Raw genomic sequence first — 14,803 nt, 5'->3', positions numbered from 1 at the left:
GTGAATTTTCACAACATGCAAGGAATCGAAAAAACCAGGTGAACATAATCCACAACCTAAATCACTATGAAATTATCCTAATTCTGCAAAGAAAAGCATGACAGAGCATAGGATTGTAAAAATCACAATAACTCTATCAAAAAGCTCACTCTACAATGAAAAAACAAGAAATACTGACAAGGAAATAACTCTATATTGTAAAACTGAATGAAAATATAACTCTATTACAATATCTCAAAACTGCTAAGTGCTGAGATACAATGTTTTTTGTTGTATGTGTAAGCAAAAAGAATGAACCAGAGAGGAAAAAAGGAGGAGAAAAGAATAAATAGATAACTCTTCTTCAAAAAACCCTAAAACGAAAAATTGCATGAGAAAAAGCCTTGGGTGAATTTTCCCAAAATAACCTAAAACACTCATGTGTAACCCTGCAAAAAATAGCCTCCAATGCTCAAAATAGGCCTGCCACTGATACTGCATGAAAAAGACCCCCTATGCTAAAAATATAACTATCATCTCTGTTGCCAAACTTTTAAAAAATTTGCATGACAGCGTGAGCCAAATATAAAACCGAGAAAACAACCCCTTCACTAAAAATTTGCATGACAATCTACTGCTAAAAATAGCTCAGGAACTGAAAACAAATCCCTCTTTGAAAACTGCATGCCAAGCTGAAAATTCTAGCCTCAAGATAGAAATATCTGCCCCTCTAAAAACTGCACGAAAGGGAATATTACCTTTGCTTTCTTCCCTAAAAAATTATTTTTATTTTAATCACTAAATTAAAACAATTTTTCTAATTTTCCCTTTAAAGCAATTTTATTTTCTACAACTTATAAATTTAGAATTTTAATAGAGTTTTATTAAGATTTTAATAAACAAAATCTTTATAAAATTATATTAAAATATAAATTCAAATAAAAATATAAAATGCTTTTATTAAAGCCTTTAAACCTCCTTGCATGAGGGGCTCACTATACATCTTTGGTTTAATGACTTCAAAGTCATGGACCTCGGCTTATTTTGATGTATGATTCATTTTTAATGAAAAGATCAATAAAAACAAAGGCCCATTTTGAGGTAATTAGGGCATGCAGAGGGAAAAGGGAAATAACCCTAAAAATATGGTATTTCATTTGGTCTTCTTTGAGGAAAACTCTCTGCTTGGCGACCTTGCATGTTGAGTTGATACTCGAGCTAGGATTTGAAAGTTCAGACTTTCTTTGCATTCTTTTGGGTTATAATATAGAATTTAGTGGCTTTTTCCTTCTTTTCCCCTCTTTATGCACACATGCCAAGTTCTGATATGGATCTAGGGCTCATACTTTTGCTTGAACAGAGGGTTTTTTCTGCAAAATCTCATACTCGGGTTTGCATGGTAAGTGTTTTTTATATCCCCCTTTATGCAGACTTATCATTTATCTTTTGGAAAGAAGAAAAGCATAAATTTTTGCTTTTCCTTACTGCATGTATTTATAGTTTTGGTGTAAATGATTTTCCCATGTCTAAAAATGGACTGTAATGTGCCATATTTTACATTTTCACCGTGTATCTCCATACCTAGGGTTTCACGTTGTGACTAGGATAATCTCATTGTGAGCTGCTATATTCAGACTGTAAATGATTTCTTTGTTGATGTTTAATTATGTATGATAATGGTTGATGTCTTTCTTCAAAATATGGAAGAATATCTTCAATACCACTCATGCAGATCTTTTTTTAACTTGTTCTTTTGACCTGTTATAAATCATTCTTTTGGCTGAGACAATAAGATGACTGCTTATTGTGTATATCTTTTTTTTATGGCCATCATTTCTTTATAAGTTTGATCATTTATATTTCTCATTTCCTTATTATAGCTTCTATATTGACTGTTAATGGGCACTTTTTTTTTGCTGCTCAAACTCTAAGACCAAATGTAACTATCAGTATGTGGTAAGGAGTTGTTTATTTCCTTAGAACCATGACAATTGTCATTCTTGGCATGAGATACTTTGAATTGTTTTCTGTTCTCATTACCTGAGGACTATCTTTTTCTTGGAGATTTTTCAAACCCTAATAAATTTGTACATGTTTTTAGTTGTGATGACAGTGTCTATAGTGATAAATACTTTTCTTTCTACTCTAGTCAAGGCTTCTTTTCTGATCCTCCATTTTTATGACTGTATTCCCCCCAAGTGATTGTCTTGAGTGCTTGATGACAGTATATATAATAGTGGCATCTTAGAGACATGTCTAGAATTGATTTATAATCGACTACTTGGAGTGCTAAGATTATGACACCACTGGATGCTCCTTTGGACCACTCCATCTACTCTAAAGATTGATTTTTGTATCACTGTTACACTTTGCTATCAAAATATTCTTAGGTCTTTATGAACCATGATAAGAACAAGAATAAAATAATAATAATTATGCAGTAATATCAAATGATTTTGTCCTTAATAGCTAGTTGTTAGATCTTTTTTTTTTAACGTTATCTATGAACAGTGATCCTTATGCTAGCAAATATTATTGTAACTATCTTTTATTTTGCCCTTTTAGTGCACTGCAGGTAGCTGTGATGTCATTGTGTTTTCTTTCTCTTTAATAGTCCTTACTATATTTTGTATATATCCTTTTCACTATTTATCATCTTTGGAGGCTTTATACTTTAGCTACAAGTGTTCACTGATCTCCTCATCTCACTTTCATGACTACAACTAAATTGTCCCGAGATTGTCTTTGTACTCCTTTGGTTTGTCTTTGTCCTTTTCGTAATGATGCAATGAAGGTGTCAAGACCAAGATCTTTGTCTTATGGATGAGGTTGCTCCTCTCATGGAAGGGTTTATTTATGGTGCTCATGGTATTCACTCTCTTTTTTGAAAAACTTTATCACTGTTAATGACTGCATCATTAAAAGTGTGAGATAGGTATAATCTGTGATTTTTAGGCCTGTAACTTCAATACATTGTCTCTATGTCTATGGCCCTTTATATTATGAATACTCACTTCTTTGGGCTGCTAGCTTCGATAGTGAATAAATTCATTGTACATCTGCCTCACTTGCTGCTCTCTTCATGATTGAGAACTAATCATGACACTATTCTATATGCCTTGAAGTTATTGGGTATTGTCACATTGTAACCATAGCTTTCTATGTGTCTTTATATTGTACTTTCTTCCTTTATCTCTGTTAGATGCATCTTTCATTACTAAATAACAATGATTTTTGTTTGGAGATAATTAACAGGCTGCTCTGGGTAATTGAATATATTTGCACCTTTGCATTAAGTATTTTAAAAAGTTATTGTTTTTATGTTGTTTTAGCTTGTCTTGGTATTGCTACTGTATGGTAGATTTGTGAATGAATCACTGGCTTGGAAAGAAACACTGTTCTATGCACTGTTTTAGGTTGATTGTGACCTTGACTTGAAGATCGGTAGCTTTGATACCTTTTGTACCATCTCTCATGTCCGAGAATGGTGTTATAAACTCCTCTACCACTATCGTCTATTTCATTGGATTGTATTTTCATTATGGTCACTGTGAATGTGATCTTTGTTCATGTCACTGTCATAGTGAAGTAATTTTCTATATGATGTATTCTCACTTATATGCTCTCATATCACTATTATAACATCGTCTTTGTGTTATTGAACCTTGAAATTGATTGTTATTAACCCTTAGACTGTATCAAATTCCTATAGATGCACTTAGATGATCCAAGTGTTGGGCATGTATAAGGGAACAACCTTATGCTGAAACTTTTTAAAATCTATATTTCTTGTATTGGCTACCTTTTTAGGACTGCTCCATGAATCTAAGCTTTCAAGGTGATTATACTCTGTTCAAAAACTCTTGCCATTTGGTTCCATTATCTATCTTTTTTTTACTGCTAACTTTTTTCATAGACCCTATGAGATAAGAAATTGCCCTAATTTGAGAATTGTGACCACCTAGGATGACTGTGAATTTATGCTTTCATACGATCTTTCATGTCATAACTCTGCATTAACTCCATGCAATCATTGTGTACAGTTTATAATTTATTGTAACAAGAATTATCATTTTTTGTTAAAATCATTGTCTTACAAATATTATCTTTTCTTTTCCATGACCGTGATGTGTCTTCTCACTATATTGGAATGATCTAGATGACTGCACTCACTTAAAACTTCTAAGGTGCTGCTACATAGTCACTATATTGCTCTTAATATGGTTGGTCTTATCTTTATGCCATATACGGTGATGCTTTATGATGAAGACCTTTTTGTTATGGAATACATTGACTGTTGAAATTGTATCTTGCAATATATGTCGCTTGAACTATATATGGATATCTAATCCTTTTGACTATGTTAGCTATTATTTGATAGTGATTCACTCAAAGCCTTTCTTTATTTTGCTACCTCCATTGATGTTATGAACAAAACTTGTCATAGCTTCTATGACCACCTATTACTGTATTTATCCTCTTGATAAATATTTACAAATCATTATCTCTTTTTTGTCATTTTAATTCAAGGAAATTATGTTCATATCAGTATGCCCACTACTCCATTGTACTATCTTAGAAATTTTTGTACTGTTAGGGCTATGAACCTATACTTTTGACATTGATAAGTTGTTTTTCATGGTTATACATCTCTACATGAAATGGTGCTATTACCCTAAATGGTTGCTCACTGTGTTATGTTCTTATCATATCATCACGATAACTGTATTTATGTGAAGGCTCTTTGATCTGTCCTTTTGCATTACTTGTGTAGCTGACTGCTGCAACATTAGCTTTGCACTATGCTCACTGTCATTTATTACTGCTCTTTGTGTAACCATATTGACATAAATATTTCTTTTATATCCAAAACCATTTCCATTATCTCCTGAAACTCTATAAAGGATGACTATAAATTAATCTTTTGGTATTGATTTTGGTGACTATCTTTCTCATGATGGTTGCACTAATTGGTTAAACTCCTCCCCATTCTACTGTCATTGATCATTGATGACACTGTGGCTATCTTAATGTTACAATCTCTTTCATTGTTTCATAATACTCTTTTTACCTCATTGTCTTATACTTTGATTGCATTGATAATACCATCCCTGTCACTATTACAAGTGTCCTTTTGAAAGATTCTCATGACTGTTCATTGGATATAATCTCTTCAATGCCTAGTGGCCTTTCTTGTGGATACACGTACAAAATTCATCATCTATATAGGTTGTTGACTATCTTCATGACTGTTTGGTTTCCTTCTCACTTCCTTCATAGAGATGGGAATTCTCACTATTACATATGGCCTTTAGACCTACTATTGGATCTACGAACAAGGTTGTGTTGATCATATTGGTGACAGTCATGAAAGACTATGTAGATCATGTCTTTATACCCTCCATTCACTATGTATTGAGATTATTGTTCCTTTTGATGGTTGTAATTGATCATATCTTTGTTTGCATTTCACTGTCTTTTGGGTATTGTTATCTTTATATTTGAATCATTGTATTGTTCTCATAATTTTATGCACTTGCGTGATGGCTCTAGTTAGTTTTGATTAAGTAAAAGCAGGTATTTGAAAGGTACCCAAACCTTGTACAAGCTAGGAGATCAAAAGAAGATGCAAGAAACGTACCCAATCACTTCAAAAAATAGAAAGATCCCACCCGAACAAAAAGGGATCGGCTTACATAACATTAAAAAGTAGAAACAGACAGCGAAAGGACAACACAAGGACAGCAAAAAGATAGAACCTAGAACCCCTGCAGAAACAAAGATAGAGACCTAAATACTTTTCATGATATCCTCGACATGGACAACCATTTGTTTCATGTTGTTCGTCAAGGTCTTTAATTCCTCCAGCTCACGACCTTTGATGTCGCCCTTGGTCCTTGTATTAGCTCTGGTCCTCTTTTCATGACCCTTCTTGTCTAGCTGATATTTATCACCATCCTTCTCTACATTGTTCTCAAATCTATTGATCAGGATGTTCATGTTATCCACCAAAGCTTTGAGGATCTGAAAATTTTGGTCTGCAATCTTCTTAACATTGAGTTCCAGTCTGTCAATTCTGCTACCTAGATTGTTAATTTTATTTTCCACTCCTTTAATCTCCTTGTTATCTTCCATCTCATTGACCTATTTTTCCATTGCTATGATTTTACCCACCATACATTCAATTGTTGTGATGACTCTAGTTAGTTGGCCCTCATTGAGTGCAACCATTTTTTCATTGTTGTATATGCTGCCACTGGATGGTAGTTTATACTATCATTGAGTGATAGTATATAGGATTGTGGATATGAGTCTACTCCATGAAGTAGTTGATTAGTGTCACCCTATGAGTAGTGACATGTATATTAAGTTCAACCCCTTCGGAAGCCCATTTTAACCCACATACATGATATTTCTGAAATGAAAACTTGTATCTGCACATAAAACAAACAACTTAGATAAAAACATGGTTCTTGTAGACTTCTCATGGCATCATATCTGCACTATTTCTCTTCTGTCCTGAATTTGATATAGCAGTGCAGGCACACTAGGAGTGGCATTGTGTATGTAGGAGGGAAAGGAATAACCCAAAGCTCTAACAAACTATTTTATCTCTCTTTCAGGTCATCACATGGAGTGGATGCCGAGATACTTGGATCAACGATGCTGATCACAAGAATTTTCTTTAGAACTCATCAACCTATCCAGACAATGATGGGTTCTTTCTTTCCCTTCTTCATACATTCTTTTGCCTCTTGTGTGTTTACATTTCTATGATCAATGAGATCTTTTCTCATCTATTCCCACGACTTGTGTGGGATCCTGTAAACAGTTTGTTTTCATAAATAAATATATATTTAATGCAATGTTGAACTTGAATATCCCTTGTTTGGTTTAAACAATTGTACATTTGAAAAACAATACTTTGTATAACATACATGTTTATTTATAAATGCAATCAGAAATTTATATCTTTCCATATCTCTCTAATGCAATCTTGTTGAAGAAACTAAAAGAATTTTGTGTACCTCTTTTAGCTGTAGTATATAAGGCCTATAATAGGTCACCAAATTTAGGTGCGATAAAGATTTGGTAACATTTTTGGCAACCTCTTAGGGGTGTATGCCTACTAAACATGTAGAATCTAGTAGCCTAGCATATCCATTGGGACTTGAGTCAAATCTGCCCTCTTTAAAATTTGAAACTATATCTCAGCACAGTAAACAAAATTTAAAATGAAACTACAAAGGATTTATGTACTGCTGAGCCTGCACACTGTGCAAGCTGCACTTATGGAAAACTACAAACAAAAGTGAACTGAAATTGAAAACAACAATGTGCTGAAAGTGCTTATTGAACTGAAACTTGCTGAAATCTGAAAATAAACACTCAAAATAGGAAAACTGAAACTGTAGAGTGCTAAACAACACTTATTCAAATCAAACTACTATAGCTCGTCTTATAGCTGGGCCTAACAAACTATTGAAATCAAAACTACAATGCCCCACCAGGAACCCTAAAGGAAAGCAACACAACTAGGCAACTAAAGGGCGAAATAATTTTTTTTTAAAGATTAAGTGCATTAATTATAACAATTGCACGTTTAATAACATAGCGGAGGTCTAACACATGATTTCCTAAGGGTTACCAATAAAGATTAATTCATAGATTATATTAACACCATGGTTAATCCAATTGTCCATTTAATTAGCTAAATTAAATGCTTATGATTAAAACTACATATACATCTAAATTCCAAAATGAAAGAATCAAAGTATTCCACGCATTCAATTTATCCATAAATCATTTATACATAAGATCAAAGCAACTGAATTTAACATACATTCTACTGACATAATATTACAATATCTATAAATACATGGCTACTAAAACTACCACGAAATCCAAAGTTACAATATCAAGGTTACATAAAAGTCTGATACAATGACCACAAGGTCTCAACTGAACAATGATCATGAACAAGAGCTGGTACATGAACCACAAACCAAGAAACACCAGTGAAGCCTTTCCTCGCCTAAAGATACAATCCAGAACATTCGATGGGAAGTGGAACTACCACCTGACCATGTGATCCCGAAATGGAACGTCCCCACCGTGCTAGGAGATAGTAGAAAACCCTCAAGCAAGAAAAATAAGACAAGTACGAAAGAACTACATGACTCTGCAAACATCCATGTGAATCAACTCACAAAACACTAGTGACCCTAAGGAGAGAGTTTCATCACATAGCTTAAGATGGATACCATGGTACAACCTCCATAGGTCCCGGATCACTGTCCTGGTAACCTCTCCCGAACCTCCGGTTCCAACTAAGTCTCATGCGGACCCTACCAATCCTTTCGTGAAGACAAGGTGATAAGTTTGCCATTCCAGGCCTTCTCGTAACATTATGAGCCCTGTACTAGAACTTCACCTATGCACGAGGTACATTATCTTAATTAATATTTATTCCACCCCCATCCCAAATCAATTATTAGGTTATCACTTTTTAATTGACTTTCGATAGGTTATCCTGTCATCCACTTCGGGCACGACCCCCGCTCGAAAGCCACTCTCTCATATGACATTAACAGGAAAGGTCTCTCTAAGAGAACTCTATGGTGAAATAGACAACCATAACTAATCCTGACAAACCACAGGTGAAGGATACATAATCACTAACCTAGGATCAACCATTTGGAACAAAACACACAATGGCTCAAATCAACAAGGTTACACAACAACACCTGACCAAGGAGATATAACAACATATGACATAATGACAACTCAACCAGAATTGCAACAATATTAAGCTTGACTACAAATACCATTTACACAAGATCATAATACAAACAATCTTTTCTTTAAACAACCAATAGCATAAATAACTTGCAATTAAAGATTTTTCAGAAAATAAGAATTACAACTATATTAATACAAATAAATCAATTTTGTCATTTGTCCAATAAGGTTTAAATCAAGCACATAAAAATTAACCCCCTAATTATATGCTCATGATTAATTTTCAATTAAATCCGATTAGCTTATACCAATAATCTAAATTAAATTTCAAATTAAAAATATATATATATCAATTTAATAAAATTACATAAATATATATACTCATCGAATATAATATCATATAATTTTTTTTTTTGATTGGTAATTGGCCGAACCCTGAATAGCTTTTGACTGGAGCTATGAACTAGTGGGGACACAGTAGGGGGCCCCATCTCCATTACATATCTTTGAATTATTATTATTGTTATGTTTGATTTGATTGACTCCAAGACCTTCCCATCCTATGGAAGGCCAAGAGTCACAGCTTAGAGTTCCATTAGATTGACCCCAGGACCTTCCCCATCCTATGGAAGGCCAAGAGTCACAACTTAGAATTCCACTTTAGATGTCCCTATTGGGAGTTGAACTTGGGTCTCCACAGTGAGAACCCAGTGTTTTAGCCAGTTAAGCTCAAACTCTTGGACAATATAATATCATATAATTATATCACATTAAAAATATATAATAAAATGAAGATTTAATTTTACAATAACTTTTTATTTCCAAAATAACACAATAAACCCACAATATATATATATATATATATATATATATATATATATATATATATATATATATATATATATATGTATGTATATGTATATGTATATGTATATATATATATATGTATATGTATATGTGTATGTGTATGTGTATGTGTATGTGTATGTGTATGTGTATGTGTATGTGTATGTGTATGTGTATGTGTATGTGTATGTGTATGTGTATGTGTATGTATAAATATAAAGATATAATATTAATATATTTTTTTTAAACATATAAAAAAAATTAAATAAAACTAATTTAAGTAACCGAAATTATAATTTTTGGTGGGCAAACAAATGAGGAAGGCGTTGTTTTTAATTTGTTTCGGCAACCCCTCCCTTGCTACCACCGGGTAGCAAGTGCTACCTTACGGTAGCATTGCTACTGTAGGGTAGCAAGTGCTACCTTGCTACCGTTCGGTAGTAGGTGCTACCTTGGGGTAGCATTGCTACCTTTTGGTAGCATTGCTACCATGGGGTAGTAGGCTGCCACCTCCCCCAACGCAACATTAAATTTTTCTTTTTCTTTTTTTTATAAAATTAATAACAATTTCCCAAAATAAATACACATAAAAATTTTAATTTCCATAATGTAATTAATACAAGTTCCACATAATATTTAATAATAACAATAAATTTATTTCCATGGCAATTTCCATAATTTAACAGCTAAAACAAGGATACATAAAACTTAATTAACAACTAGAATGAATAACAAAGATAATTAAATCTTTGGCTAAATCTCGGTGTTAGTACAGGGAATTACAATCATAGTCCATATTAACAATACAAATACCAAACAAGAGGGAATGAATTTTCTGGTAAATTCCATACTTCCCAAATCTTGCAATTTCCACGCACAATAAAAACCTTGGCAAAATTGCCATAAAAACTTTTCCCAATTTTCTCAAAATTAAGTCTATAAACACCCAGGAAACAACTTCTTTCCATAAACCAAAAATTCACTTTAGGAATGGACTTTAGCCAAGAACAAAATTAATCAAACAAGATATGACAAACATCTTAACACACACATCATTCAGAAGATAGAAGGAATAGAAATATTTTCTTTAAAACAAACAATCAACAGAAGCCACCCAACCTGGTATAGCTTTCCTGGAAGAAACTTGTAGAAGAGAACCAATTCTTCAACCAGCTTCCAAATAAATTTCTTCGCATAAATCCCTGACCGGTTTCATGTGTATCCCTAAAATAAAGACCTATTCCCCTTTTAAACTAAAATTCTAGGTTGAATATCTTTTTCTCCAAAAACCTAAATTTAGAATCAAAGCAATTTTCTTTTCTTTTCTAATTTTCTAACAAAGGGATAAGTTAACATGCAATAATTAAAAAATCATTTTTCTTTCTTTTCTTTTCTCATGCAAATTAATTACTTTTCTAAATAAATAAATTAAAGCAATACTTTAATTCTAATTAATTCTTTTATTCATTTATTTATTTATTCTTTTATATTTTATTTATTTAAAATTCTAGGAACAATAAATGAAATTAATCTAATTTATTTCTCACTAAAATTTAAATAAAATATATCTCTAAAATCATGCAGCTTGCAACTTAATTTAATAACTTCTTTTAATTAATTAAATTTATAATCTCAATGCATACATAATTCAACTATGAGATAACTCCATAAACTTAATTAATTAATTAAATCCACTAAAACACACAAACTGAACAAACCTCAAGCAAATACTCATAAAAAGATCAAACAACAAAATATGAAGGCCAAACAAACTGACAGGACGACCAACTGACAACACTCACACGAGTGTAACTGAGTAAAATAGGGTCAACTACTATCTCCTCTGCTTCCATTGGAAAATATAAGGCACGCTCAGACCTGTGAAGCTAGGTGGAGACGATACCCCATACCTACCTGGTACTTGTACCTACAAAATCCTGCATCACCGAACCATACATGCATATATACATTATAGAAAACACGGCATACACACCAATGAAGGAGAATCATGACGTTCCTTGTCTCACCAAAATGAGTGAAGAAAAATCGTCCCCTTGCATCAAATACACTTGCAGACACACAACATATAATTACACATTGCATAGATAAAGTAAAATGTCAGTACATAGCCATAATCCATAAAATGCCATAACTCACTAGTACTGAAATACTGCAAATAAATTATGCATATCATATCTAGATAAAGCATGACATAATGTCATAAAAGTTTGAATAACACATCATGGTAATGTATCCACTGAAAACAAACAATAATAAAATATGAGTCTAAAGAGTTCAAATGAGTAGGGGTACTACATTCTCCCCCCCAAAACTAGGCTTGCTCCTGGAAGCCTAAAACAAATAAGAATACAACTCTCTCATCTTCGCTGCATCCTCCCAAATCATCTAGGTCTCATCATTTGGGTCCCATAGGACCCTTACCTAGTTGATGGTGTGACCCCTGAGGATCAAATCCCAACACTGAAGAATGCGCATGGGCTCCATGGAAAGCTGCCCTTCCTCGACCTACAAAAAGTTCCAATCAAGAAAATGTGTCACATCAGGATGATAAGGTCAAAGAACTGAAACATGAAAGACATCATGGATGCGGGATAGACTTGGTGGCAAGGCTAGACGGTAGGCAACGGGTCCTATCCTCTGAAGGATCTCAAAAGGTCCAACAAACCGAGGTGCCAACTTAGAACCATTTCCATAACGGATCAGACTCTTTCGCAGACGCACTCTCAAGAACACACGGTCACCAATAGAAAAATGACGATCTATCCTATGAGCATCTGCATACTTCTTCTACCTATCCTGTGCAGCTACCAAATTCTCACCAATCCGCTCTACCTGCTGCTCCATCTCCTGAAGAATATCCGGTCCTATAAGTACCCTGTCCTCTAGTCGATCCTAACTCAAAGGAGTGTAGAAAGAACAACCATACAATGCTTGAAAGGGGGACATACCTATGGAACTATGATATTCATTATTATAAGCAAACTCCACTAGATAGATATAATCCTCCCAATGTGACTGCTGGTCCATCACATACATGCGAAGCATGTCCTCTAACACCTGATTCACTCACTCTGTCTCACCATCTGTCTCTAGGTGATAAGATGAACTAAAGTTCAACTGAGTCCCCAAAGCATGTTGAAGTGAGGTCCACCATATTGAGGTAAAGACATGATCTCTATCAGATATGATCTGCCTCGAAATCCCATGCAATCTCACTACATCTTCCAAGAAGAATTGTGCCACCACTATTGCCATATAGGAAGCTCGAATAGGAACAAAATGAGCAACCTTAGTCAATCAGTCAACAATGACCATGATAGCATCATGACAACGTGAAGAGACAGGCAAACCAACAAAGAAATCCATGGAAATGATATCCCATTTCCAATCCGGTACCAAATTAGGCTATAAAAGCCCTGCTGGGTGTTGATGCTCTGCCTTCACTCGCTGATATTCTAAACACTTCAACACAAAATCAGCAATGTCACGTTTCATACCACTCCAATGATAAATCTGTCTAAGATCTGCGTGCATCTTCTTGACACCTGGATGTGCCAAATAAGATGCATAATGGGCCTCAGTCATGATCAAAACATGAAGACCCTCTAAAGGAGGTACATAGATCTATCCATGATGATGAAGAAGCCCATCTTCCTCAAGGTTATATCTAGAAAATCTACCCTCTAAAGACCTTCCGGACTCTATCACTACTTTAACATCCTGATACAATGTATCTTGAGGAAGAACTCCAAGAATCCTCTCTCTCAAGTCTACTCGAAGGGACAATGCTAAAACTTCATGCCACCTATGACTCAAAGCATCTGCCACTATGTTCTCTTTCCCCTGAATATAACGAACCTCAAAATCATACTCACAGAAGAATTCCATCCACTTCCACTATCGAACATTCAAGTTCGGCTGCATGAATATATACTGCAGATTGTGGTAATCACTATGCAGCTCAAACCGATGCCCTGACAGGAAATGTCACCATCTAACCAAAGCATGAACTACAACTGCCAACTCTAAATTGTGAACTGGACAGTTCAACTCATGGTTCTTGAGTTTGCGAGACTCATAAGCAACCACACGTCCATCCTGCATAAGCACTACACCTATACCTTCCAAAGAGGCATCTGTGCATACCATAAAATCTTGAGATGGATCAGGAATTGCCAAAATCAGAGCACTAACAAGGAGTTCCTTCAAGGTCCTAAAAGCTACTTCACACTGTTCTGACTAAACAAACTTCTTCCCTTTCCTCTGAAGAGAAGTAATCAGCTGTCCTATCTGAGAAAAGCCTTCAATAAAGCAACGGTAATATCTGGCCAAACCCATAAAACTCCTAACTTCTGAAACGTTGGTCGGCGCTAGCCAATCAACAATAGCTTGGATCTTTGAGGGATTCATGGATATACCTTCTCCCAAAACCACATGACCAAGATAGTTCACCTCAGACTGGAAGAAGTCACACTTTGTCAAATTGGCATATAGTTGATTCTCCCTTAAACATTGCAATACCTGATGTAAGTGAACCTCATGCTCCTCCATAGATCTAGAATAAATTAGAATGTCACCCAAGAATATAATGACGAAACGATCAAGGTAGGTGTGAAAAACCCCATTCATTAAGCTCATGAAAACTGAAGGCGCGTTCGTCAACCCAAATGGCACCACTGTGAACTCATAGTGACCATAACAAGTATGAAACATTATCTTATGAATGTCTGCATCCTGAATGTGCAACTGATGGTATCTAGACTTTTGGTCAATCTTAAAGAACACCCTGGCTCCCTTAACCTAATCAAAAAGGTCATCTATACAAGGCAATGTATATCTATTCTAGATGGTTACCTTGTTCAGCTGTCGGTAATCAATGCATAACCAAAGAGAACCATCTTTCTTCTTAACGAAGATAACAAGCGCACACCAAGGAGAAACACTAGGATGAATGAATCCCTTGGCCAACAATTCCTCTATCTGCAATTTCAACTCACTCAACTCCTGAGTAGTCATCCGATATGGAGCTCTTGAAATAGGTTCTGCACCAAGAACCAAATCGACGTGAAAGTCTATGTCTCGCTTTGGAGGAATACTAGGAATATCCAATGGAAACACATTAGCATACTCTCTAAGAATAGGGTGACTATCAAGAGTGATTTCTCAACTCTCCGACTCATCCAAATCCTCAAGAGTAACTGCAAAAAGTTGTCAC

The 14,803-nt window shown here is 34.6% G+C and overlaps 1 long non-coding RNA gene across 1 annotated transcript in view; it reads left to right on the top strand.

Moving 5' to 3' along the window:
• The first annotated feature begins 1,167 nt into the window (after nt 1-1,167).
• LOC131063367 (uncharacterized) overlaps nt 1,168-14,803 on the top strand; it is a 60,755-nt gene continuing 47,119 nt past the window's right edge. The window contains exon 1 of the long non-coding RNA XR_009111051.2: nt 1,168-1,378. This is a non-coding gene — a long non-coding RNA (uncharacterized LOC131063367). The remainder of the gene's footprint in view (nt 1,379-14,803) is intronic.

The sequence above is a fragment of the Cryptomeria japonica genome, chromosome 10 (genome assembly GCF_030272615.1).
Source record: "Cryptomeria japonica chromosome 10, Sugi_1.0, whole genome shotgun sequence".
In the NCBI taxonomy this organism is placed as follows: Eukaryota; Viridiplantae; Streptophyta; class Pinopsida; order Cupressales; family Cupressaceae; genus Cryptomeria; species Cryptomeria japonica.
The sequence above is the reverse complement of the archived record's forward strand: the minus strand, read 5'-3'. Positions and strand labels throughout refer to the sequence as shown.